A 9,449-nucleotide genomic window follows, 5' to 3' on the forward strand; every position below is an offset into this window, starting at 1 on the left:
AAATAGAGTACCTGCAATGTTTGATCTTCTTTCGTATGCATTTACGTACTTAAATATATTCATTTTGTATCAATGATGTGGACGCGTGTTCTCTCGCTCGCCATTTTCCCGTTATCACCAAGGTATCAACCCAGTAGGAGAAGAACATGCAAATCACCAATACCTGCACAGACAATCAAACACTTGCACCCAATGCAATTAAGGGGTTGTCAATCCCTTCACAGTCACTTGCAAAGGTGAGATCTGATAGAGATAGATAAATAGAACTAAACAAAAGATAAAATATTTTTGGGTTTTTTGGTTTATAGATCTGAAAGTAAAAGATTGAAAAAAGTAGATAGGAAACTAATATGATGGAAAATAGATCCGGGGGCCATAGGTTTCACTAGATCTATGTGAAAAGAAGATTGCGGCGGTGGAAAAGTGTTTTCATGGATGCTTCTGGTGGTTTGAGAATATATGTGAATATATAGGAGGAAGATCTAGGTCAGGGGGTCACCGAGGGCCCCACAAGGTAGGGGGCGCCCTACCCCCCTGGGTGTGCCCTCCACCCTTGTCATCGCCTCGTGGCTCTTCTGACTTGAACTCCAAGTCTCCTGGGTGTCTTCTAGTCCAAGAAAAATCATCGTGAAGTTTTATTCCGTTTGGACTCCGTTTAGTATTCCTTTTCTGTGAAGCTCAAAAAACAGAACCTGGCACTGGGCTCTAGGTTAATAGGTTAGTACCAAAAATAATATAAAATAGCATATTAATGCATATAAAACATCCAAAATAGATAATATAATATCATGGAACAATCAAAATTTATAGATACGTTGGAGACGTATCAACCGACACTAGGGATGTCATAAGCCCCTATGTGCCATATTACATGGGAGACTCCAATGAAGGATGGGGGCAGCCCCCAATGGCTCCTTATGCTTTTCATATGGGGTGGGCAGCACCTAGAAGGCTTTCTCGTGAGAGGCTTCATTATCCCACACAAGGGCGTTTGAGCTATGGTGCTAATCGGCCAACAAAAATTTCTCCAAGCAAGGTCGATAAAACAGTGTGGCGTATTAAGTCACCTAATGCGGAGATTTCATAATGCGACAAGCAAAAGGAGATCAACAAGCTGACTGTTGGTAATCTGGCTAATTCTAATGGTGATATTGTTATTGTTCAGCAGGCTTCCATGGTTAAAGATCACGAGGCTAGCACAAGCAAGGCCAAACCTAGGGATCCCACATATACTCAACCTAAGTGGTGTCCTTCCGGTTTAATTAAGACCATGAAAAGGAGATTACAATGTATGAGGAATCACGAGAAGATATAGCGCAAAGAATAGAAGCAAAGGGATGAATTGTTCCATGAAATACGGCCTATGGCACTCAGAAAATAAGTGTGGAGGCATAAACAAAAAGAAAACACAGATGCTTCTACATTAGTTACAGCAACACCTTCATCACCAAAAGAGTATGATGTGACCCCTATTACATCGTCCACACCATCTGAAACATCCCGTTCAATTGAGGAAACTTCAAGTCCAATATACACATTGGGAGATGAAGATGAGATGGTGGATTATGAATCAACGCCAGTTTACCTACCAAGTTTTGTGCTATAGCTGAAGAAGGGAAGGTTGCCCAGCTGGATTTTGTCTACCTGGAAGAACTAATCACAAACTTACAAGCATCAGATCTGTGCTTCAGTGGTAGATGCTAATCTTATACACACAAAGAAAGGAAAGGGAGTCAGAGATGAGAATCGTCCGAGGGAATGATGGAAAAGACAATCAGTAAGGACACATCAATGCATACCTCACAGTCAAAGAAGAACAGGTCAAACAGAAATTGGATCTGGACTTGGTGGTGGAGGCCACGTGCCCAGGGTAGACTACAGGAAGAAGCTATTTAAAACAAAACAGACACTAGCCAACTCGCTCCCAGGGATCTCCCTCGATGGCAGGCTTCGTTGGCCGTTTCGATCTTCGGAAGTCCGATCTTTGACTTCGTTTCAGGCGTTGGATGTTCCCTGGCTGTTTCACTGCTCGTTTTACTGCACGATGACTTTGCATAGCCAATGACCGGTGGGCTCTTGCAGCGCCCGTGTTGGCTGGGCAAACTGATTCGAGGTGCACAATCACCCTCTCCCCGCCCGCCGCGTGCGCACCGTGCCATCTGCGGGAGTGTGGGGCAGGCCTCGCCCAATCCCCCCGCCCGCACCACTCCCTCCATGCCCCACGCCCAATCCCCTCGCTCGCACCGCTACCTCCCTCCTCGATCTCTCTCCCTGGCCAGCTGCCATTGGTGGGAAACCCTAGCCCATTATCCCAATCAACACAGCCGCAGCTCCTCTCCTTCTTTCTCCCTTCTCCCCCCTCCTCCCCTCACCACAGCCACAACCTAGGGGCTCCGCCTTCCGTTTCGATGAGATCCACCACCTCGCGAGGTTCTCATCTGCCCCAGGTTGCGAGGAAGCCGCGGGAGGAGGAGTGACCTCGGTGCGAGATAGGTACGGAGGAGGAGCTCAACCAGTGCGTCTTCGGCCGGAGGAGGGAAGCAGCGGATGAGAGCCAGGAGGCGGATCGGCTCGGCCAGGCTATGGAGGCGGCCGGGACGGGCGCGGAGAGGGCAGATGTGGCGGCGGCCAAGGCCAGGGAGGACGAGGTTGCATCCATCAGCGAGAAGCGGCCGATCCACCTGCGTGCTGTCACTGCAGGGATAGCGCCGCCGTCTCCCTCTCCCCTGGTGGCACCTCCCTATGTGAGCTCCTCCCTATCTTACTGCTCCTTCACCTCCTCCTTCTCATCCCATGTATTTTAGATTTGTTTGTTCAGTTTTACTCCATAGTGCTTGCACGCCCATGAATCTGAAAGTAACCTGCAAAAAAAAAAGAATCTGGAAGTAGACATTTTAGTGTTTTTCCTATTCCATTATCTGCTTTTTTTGTTGCTAAGAGTACAGTTTTTTTTGCATGGGGTATTAATTAGGCTGGTTATATAGAATGATAATTGCCTCAAATGATTCAGATTAAGAGTTCTGCTCAAGATATATGTGCTAGAGAACTAATTATTTTGTACTTGACCGCTCTGCAGATGTTGAGGTTGGTCCTGGAATGGTTGGCTTTGGGACTTTTGGTGGCAGTATATTCTTATGCCGACTACAAGCATTTGCAGGACGATTATGTGGTTATCTGTGGCAGTGTGCTCCTATCCTCCCCGCCTCCATACTTCATTTTTGGAAAACTAATTATTTTAATTCCTGGATGTCATAGGTACCATTGATTGTGCCTCAGCTTTGTAGCCGATCTTCGATCGTCCATGGTATCAACACACAAATTGAGAACTAATTATTTTGTACTTGACCGCTCTGCAGATGTTGAGGTTGGTCCTGGAATGGTTGGCATTGGGACTTTTGGTGGCAGTATATTCTTATGCCGACGACAAGCATTTGCAGGACGATTATGTGGTTATCTGTGGCAGTGTGCTCCTATCCTCCCCGCCTCCATACTTCATTTTTGGAAAACTAATGATTTTGATTCCTGGATGTCATAGGTACCATTGATTGTGCCTCAGCTTCGTAGCCGATCTTCGATCGTCCATGGCATCAACACACAAATTGATAATGCAAACCTCAGGTCAATACCTCCCCTATTTGATTTCTGCGGCAGAGTGCTAATAACTTTTATTGTTTGTGTTTTTGGATAAGATTTGCATGGTATTTCTATCATTGGTTGATTGCTTGGATACTTTCACTATAGTAGTTGTTCTGCCTCATCTATCACTATCTGCGGGCTTGCTTTGATTATGTGTCTCCCAACTTTCTGTAACTAAAAAGCAGCCTGTAAATGTAGCTTGAATAAAAATGGTACCTTTCTGTTTTGTGCAAGTTCAAAGCATTAGTAGTTTCAGTTTATCCAATTTTTGCAGGGATATTGTGTGAGGTCTGGTACAAACTTTAAGACAATCACTTAATACATTCATGGGATCACAAACTTTTGGCATTTGTTGATACTAGCTAGGTGGGGCCATGAATTCCTAGAAGATTGTGGCAATTATCCTGCTTCGCTTGCAATATTGGTTTCTAAAAATATCATGGTAGTTGTAATTTCAGATTGCTGCTGATTTGACTAAATATGTTTTGATTATTTTTAAGCTTTGACTCTTTACTGTGTGCACAACTAATTCATTCCTAATTAAATCTTTCAATGGTTGATGGGAACACTACAGATCTTGCTTCTCTGCTTTTTAATGTTTCATATGTTTTCATGTACAAACCGAGGCATGCGGATGCGGGCGTGATGGCGGGCATCTCCGGCAGTGGCAGCGACCTGCAGGCAAGAGGCAACGACTGGGGTGTTCGATTCGATCCAGCGCCATGGCCCGGTCCCTGCAGGAGAGAGAGAGATGAGGGACAGAGAGAGAAGGAACGAGAGGAGGGAGAAAGAGAGAGGGAGGTAAGATGCCGGATGTTACTATAGTATTAGAAGAATTCCTGATATATTTATTTATAGGATTCTATGATATTTGATGCAAAATATTGATGGCCAGGTGAATGCACTTGAATCTTCAAGATCGAGGGCACCATTGGAAAGGCCGAGTATGTCCATCGACAGCCTGCCCAGTGTCCGGATTCACCAAACAGTACAACCGGAGACGCTGTCGGCTGCCTGCAGGTCTGGAAACCAGACAACATCTCTGAAACCCACTATCCTCTGATGCATGAATCTCTATGCTCAATTTGGCTACATCTAATTTGCCATCGTTTAATCCTCCATAATGCAAACATCCTGTTTTTCATCAAGAGAAAGAACATTAAGAATTTTCGCACATTCTGTTGTAGCAATATCGACTGTATGAATACCAGTAGTGTGTTTGGCAGTTTGTTCTTGTGGCTTCCAAAAGAAACCTGGAATGTTTGTTCTGCCGGTACAACTCTCTTTGGCCAGGACATTTTGGCTTCAAATAACATAAATGAACCTAAAACTTCTTAATATTTTATATCACTTTTTGTATTGATGTTCTTCATGCATGCTCATCTGCCAAGAGGTTAATCCAATAATGTCACATGTTCCTCAGCAGGCACCAAGCCGTCCGCTGTTGTCTCTGCCCGAAGAAGGATTATGGTTCTCCACCTCTTTGCTACTCATATTAAAATTCTGGTATGTTCTTTCTTTCTTTATTTTCGTTCAATAAAAAGGTGGAACCTGTTCTTAGTTTCCTATGATGATTTCAATGGCAATTTGTCAGTGTATTTCTAGCTGGAATTGTATGTATATCTTACAAATTTGCATTGCAACAAATTAATAACGAGAATAGAAGCGTTTGCACCCATCTAACATATTTGTATGGTCTTTTTCAAAAGCTCAAGCTTAAAGATGTGGCGCTGTATGAGGCTATCATTAGGATGGAAGATAAATTTAATGTTAAAATATTGCTTCAATTTCCTTTGTTCTGTAAACGGCAATACAAGATATGTTGCGCCATGGTTTTTTTCCAAAAAAAATAACAACTAGCAATTAACGACACATCAAATGTTCTATGAATCATTTTGTCAGGTGGATTTAGTAGGTCATAATGGTTTTATTCTACGACAGGATTAATTTTGTTTGTACTTTAACCAGTTCAAGGATTGGTGGTCAAGCACTCTGATCTTTGCACACTAAGGTTCGGTTGTGTTCTTTGAGAAATATATGTCCTACAAGTCTCATGTGTCTTGTCTTGTTTTCGCTTTCCAAGCTACAAGCTTTTGATATACTTCAAACGTGATTCCTTATATGTTGTTTGTTCCATCAATCGTAAAATGTAAATTAGCAATTAGGCGTCGACATAGTGTAGTGGAACCATTGTGCTTGATGCAGTTTTATTTTAGTGTTGAAATGTTTTTCTTAGTTTGTTTGGTGTTGAGAAATATATTCGTTTTCCAGCAATTGTTTTCTAAATCCTATCAACACATTACCTTGTATGGCCTTTGAAGTTTCTGTTTTATAACGATCTTTGTTGCAGTGGTCAACTTGAGTATGGTATAGCTTATTCTTTTCTGTTGCAGCTATTCCAGAGAAGTTTAGAGCTTCTGCAACCTTTTGAAGACACGATTTATAGTTGCGGAGATGAAACAATCAATCAGTTGCGATGCATTACATAATCTTTTTGCTCTGGACATTGATGGGTATTGCAGACTCCTTTATTTTGCCACAAAGGACAGGAGTTGTGCCATTTGACTCGAAGAACAAAGCGTCCATCACAAGGGGGTGGTCTTTAGGATGTACACAAAAGAGGAAATTTCATTTTGTATAGAACCAAATTATATGATGTAATTGACCATTCTCTTGTACACAATGTTTATCATGTATTAAGTACATTTTATTGTCAAATATGTTTACTTTTTTTTAGTGCACAAGTTCATAACTCCTTGGACTTTCTAATTGCAGGCTCAACTATTTGAAACCACTGATCTGATTTTGTTGGGTCTGTGTATTAGTGTATGTGTGTATTGAAGTTTGGTGAGTCTCAGGAAGAACCAAACTTTTATTCCTATCTCATCATATGCATCTTAAATGCAAAATGTTAGCTACTTCAATCTCATGTTTAAAAATGTAATTGATTACAAATTGTGCATGCTCAAGTACGTAAATATTTGTAAAGAGAAATCATTATTAAGTTTCAATTGAAATGATTTGTGTTGGTATCAAGTGGTTACTCACACCTAAAATTAAAAAAAAAATCAAGTATTTTCAATGCGCCCATTGTTTTAAATGGGACTCTGCGCTATTTGACCCAACGATTCTACTCCAAGCGGCCAACCCAAAAACTCTATTTTGTTTTAAATGGGACTGCTACCAAAATAAAATGTGTATATATATCTAATTATAGACACCAATCCATCATGTTTCATATTAAAAGGGATTCAATCATCGATATTTTTTTCATCGCAGACATGGATTTAGCGTGCCTCTGCGCCATTTGGCGCAATGGCAAGCTACCATTTATCCAGACTAAAGGAGATTAAATTTGTTGCCATATGTGCTTGCCCACAACTAAACCTTGAATATCTTTTCATCGCGCACATGGAATAAACATGTTTTCAATATAATATGATTAACGCATGGCCTTTCTACTACCAATATTGAATATGTCCTTGCAAAATGAAACTATTTTCATCGACAACATGGCTTTAGCGGGTCTCTGCACCATTTGGCGCAACGGGTCAACTAGGGTTATCTTTCCCCCTCTTTTTTTCCAAGAAATATATGCATGGCCAGATTTTTCATCATGATAACCATGTTTTCAAACTTGCTAAAAAATACAACCATGCCAACTTTACTCTCTCATCATAGTGTCCATTTTTCAAATTAAACATATTCATATTATGTAAAATTTCCCTTCTCCCAGACTATTATTTAACAACGCAATAAACATGTTTACAAAATACCATGATTTAGTTGAAGGTTCTTGCAGCATGAAACTCTTTTCACCGACAACATGTCTTCAACAGGTCTCTACGCCATTTGGCACAACGGGTCAACTAGTATAATATAAAGATAAAGGTGTGCGCTCTGGCCGGACCGTAACTACGGTAATGACTTGAAACAGAAGTCCAAGATTGAACCCTTATCCAACGATGGGCTAACAAACTTTCAAAAAAATTGTGTGTGTTGGGCTAGATAATATCTGGCCGAACATTTTAAGTAGAATAAGTGTGTCGCCAGCGGTAAAACAAATACTCCGAACACATGCATGAAATGGAATATGTATACATATATTTTCGTCTACATATATTTTTGAGTTCTGAAAGCGATTTAGAGAAATATTCGATTCGCTTTCAGAACTCGAGGGACATCTGTTGACACGGAATTTCGCCAAAGTAAAAATATATAAATTATAAGCAAATCAGAGAAATATTCGATTCGCTTCCATAACTCGAGGGGCATCTGTTGACACGAGATTTCCCGAAATAAAATACAGAGTGATATCTATTATCAGAATATGATAAAGTCAAGTTATATTAAAAAAATGGCGAATTGCCGAATAGACCGAGGAAATGACTATGGTGAATTTTGGGTCGCTCAGTATGGAATAGCGGTCGCAAAAAATAAATAAATAAATAAAGTGCCACTTATAGCTGCAAAATTCATTTAGCCCATGAAATTATAATTAGCACGCACGCATGCCGCCAATGGCGTCAGGTGCCCGATGTCAACAATAAATCCAGAAACAAGAGAAGAAGGTCTCACCGAGCTTCCTCAGAGCTCATATGAATCCGGCTGTCCATTGCGTTCGCTTGATGGCGTTTCAACCATCGGATCAAGACATCGGACGTACTCTGCCGTCGGATCTGAGAGTAGCACTATAGGAATGAATAGTTACCTCTTGTTCGGCCACCGCGTGTAATTCCAATGCCCCATCGAGGGCATTTTCGTCATTTCGTCTGTTGGCATATAAAAGAAACCGGCTCCAGCAAAGACCTAGTTGCATGCCTCCTCCCGCACTCGCTTCCCTTTCCCTCTTCCCCGCCACGGCTCCCCACCCTCTTCCTCTCACCCACCGCGCCGCCATCTCTGCCTCCTCCTCCCACCGGCCGCCACCTCTGGCTCCTCCCCTCTCGTTGCCCGTCCTCCTCCTCCTGCTTCCCATCCTCGTCGCGCCTCCATCCTTCTCCCCACGGAATCGCAACCGTCCCTTCCTTGTGACCTCTCACGGTCATGAAGGGCGGTGGAGCCAGGAACGGCGACGGGTTGATGCGGATGCGGCTGCGGTCCCCTGGTGCTCCTCTCGTGCTCCCTCTTCTCATCGACGGCTTCTTCAGCTCCCTCCTCTTGTCCCAGGTAACATGGCCAGTGGCGACGGCAATGGGTGTGGGGATCATGAACAACACCTTGTAGAGAGGATTGACGACGGCGTGCTTACTCTATTTTACTTTGTGCTTACTCTATTGTGCTTGATTGCTTGCTATTTGCATTCAACATCAATGAATGCCACTTTGACAGCAGGGAGTATCAGCAGTAGGTCGGCTCAGTCACAATTGCAAACTTCTTTGTTATTTTGTACTGTTATAAGCAAAGTATGTGTGTGTGTGTGTGATGATGTTAACCACAGTTTACTTTTGTTATCCATATTGGAATTGGCCTGAAGAATGATGTAGACTTAATAGTTGACTGTGTTATTTGTTGTTAATGCCATTTCCACATATATATATGGCATTGGTCTAGCTATTAGCATTATGGTGTACTTTTGTATGTTATTTCTATTTGCAATGTTGCCCATTGGATGGCAGTGATGTATGTATCCAATTCTGGTATATTTTATATCAACATATTTTTATTTACAATGCCATTTTTCTATAATCCTGGCTGAACATAGAAATAAGACACTAGTAGAATTCTATCATATTTCCAATATTGAATGCATATATAAAGAAGGCTTATTTGTTCACATAACTCTCAAATGTTTGGGTTATTCAATCGGTTTC

At 42.0% G+C, this 9,449-nt stretch overlaps 1 long non-coding RNA gene across 6 annotated transcripts; it reads left to right on the forward strand.

The window, feature by feature from the left end:
* Positions 1-2,207: 2,207 nt before the first annotated feature.
* On the forward strand, positions 2,208-6,372 carry LOC119363702. 6 transcript variants are annotated; one of them, XR_005174309.1, is made up of 7 exons: positions 2,210-2,744; positions 3,077-3,255; positions 3,357-3,462; positions 3,536-4,437; positions 4,532-4,656; positions 5,063-5,142; positions 6,030-6,372. It is a non-coding gene; the product is annotated as an uncharacterized LOC119363702 (long non-coding RNA). The 6 variants fall into 6 exon arrangements; XR_005174311.1 differs by having other exon boundaries at positions 3,357-3,449; XR_005174310.1 differs by having other exon boundaries at positions 3,357-3,446.
* Positions 6,373-9,449: the final 3,077 nt, after the last annotated feature.

This window comes from Triticum dicoccoides, chromosome 2B (assembly GCF_002162155.2).
Source record: "Triticum dicoccoides isolate Atlit2015 ecotype Zavitan chromosome 2B, WEW_v2.0, whole genome shotgun sequence".
Taxonomy (NCBI): Eukaryota; Viridiplantae; Streptophyta; class Magnoliopsida; order Poales; family Poaceae; genus Triticum; species Triticum dicoccoides.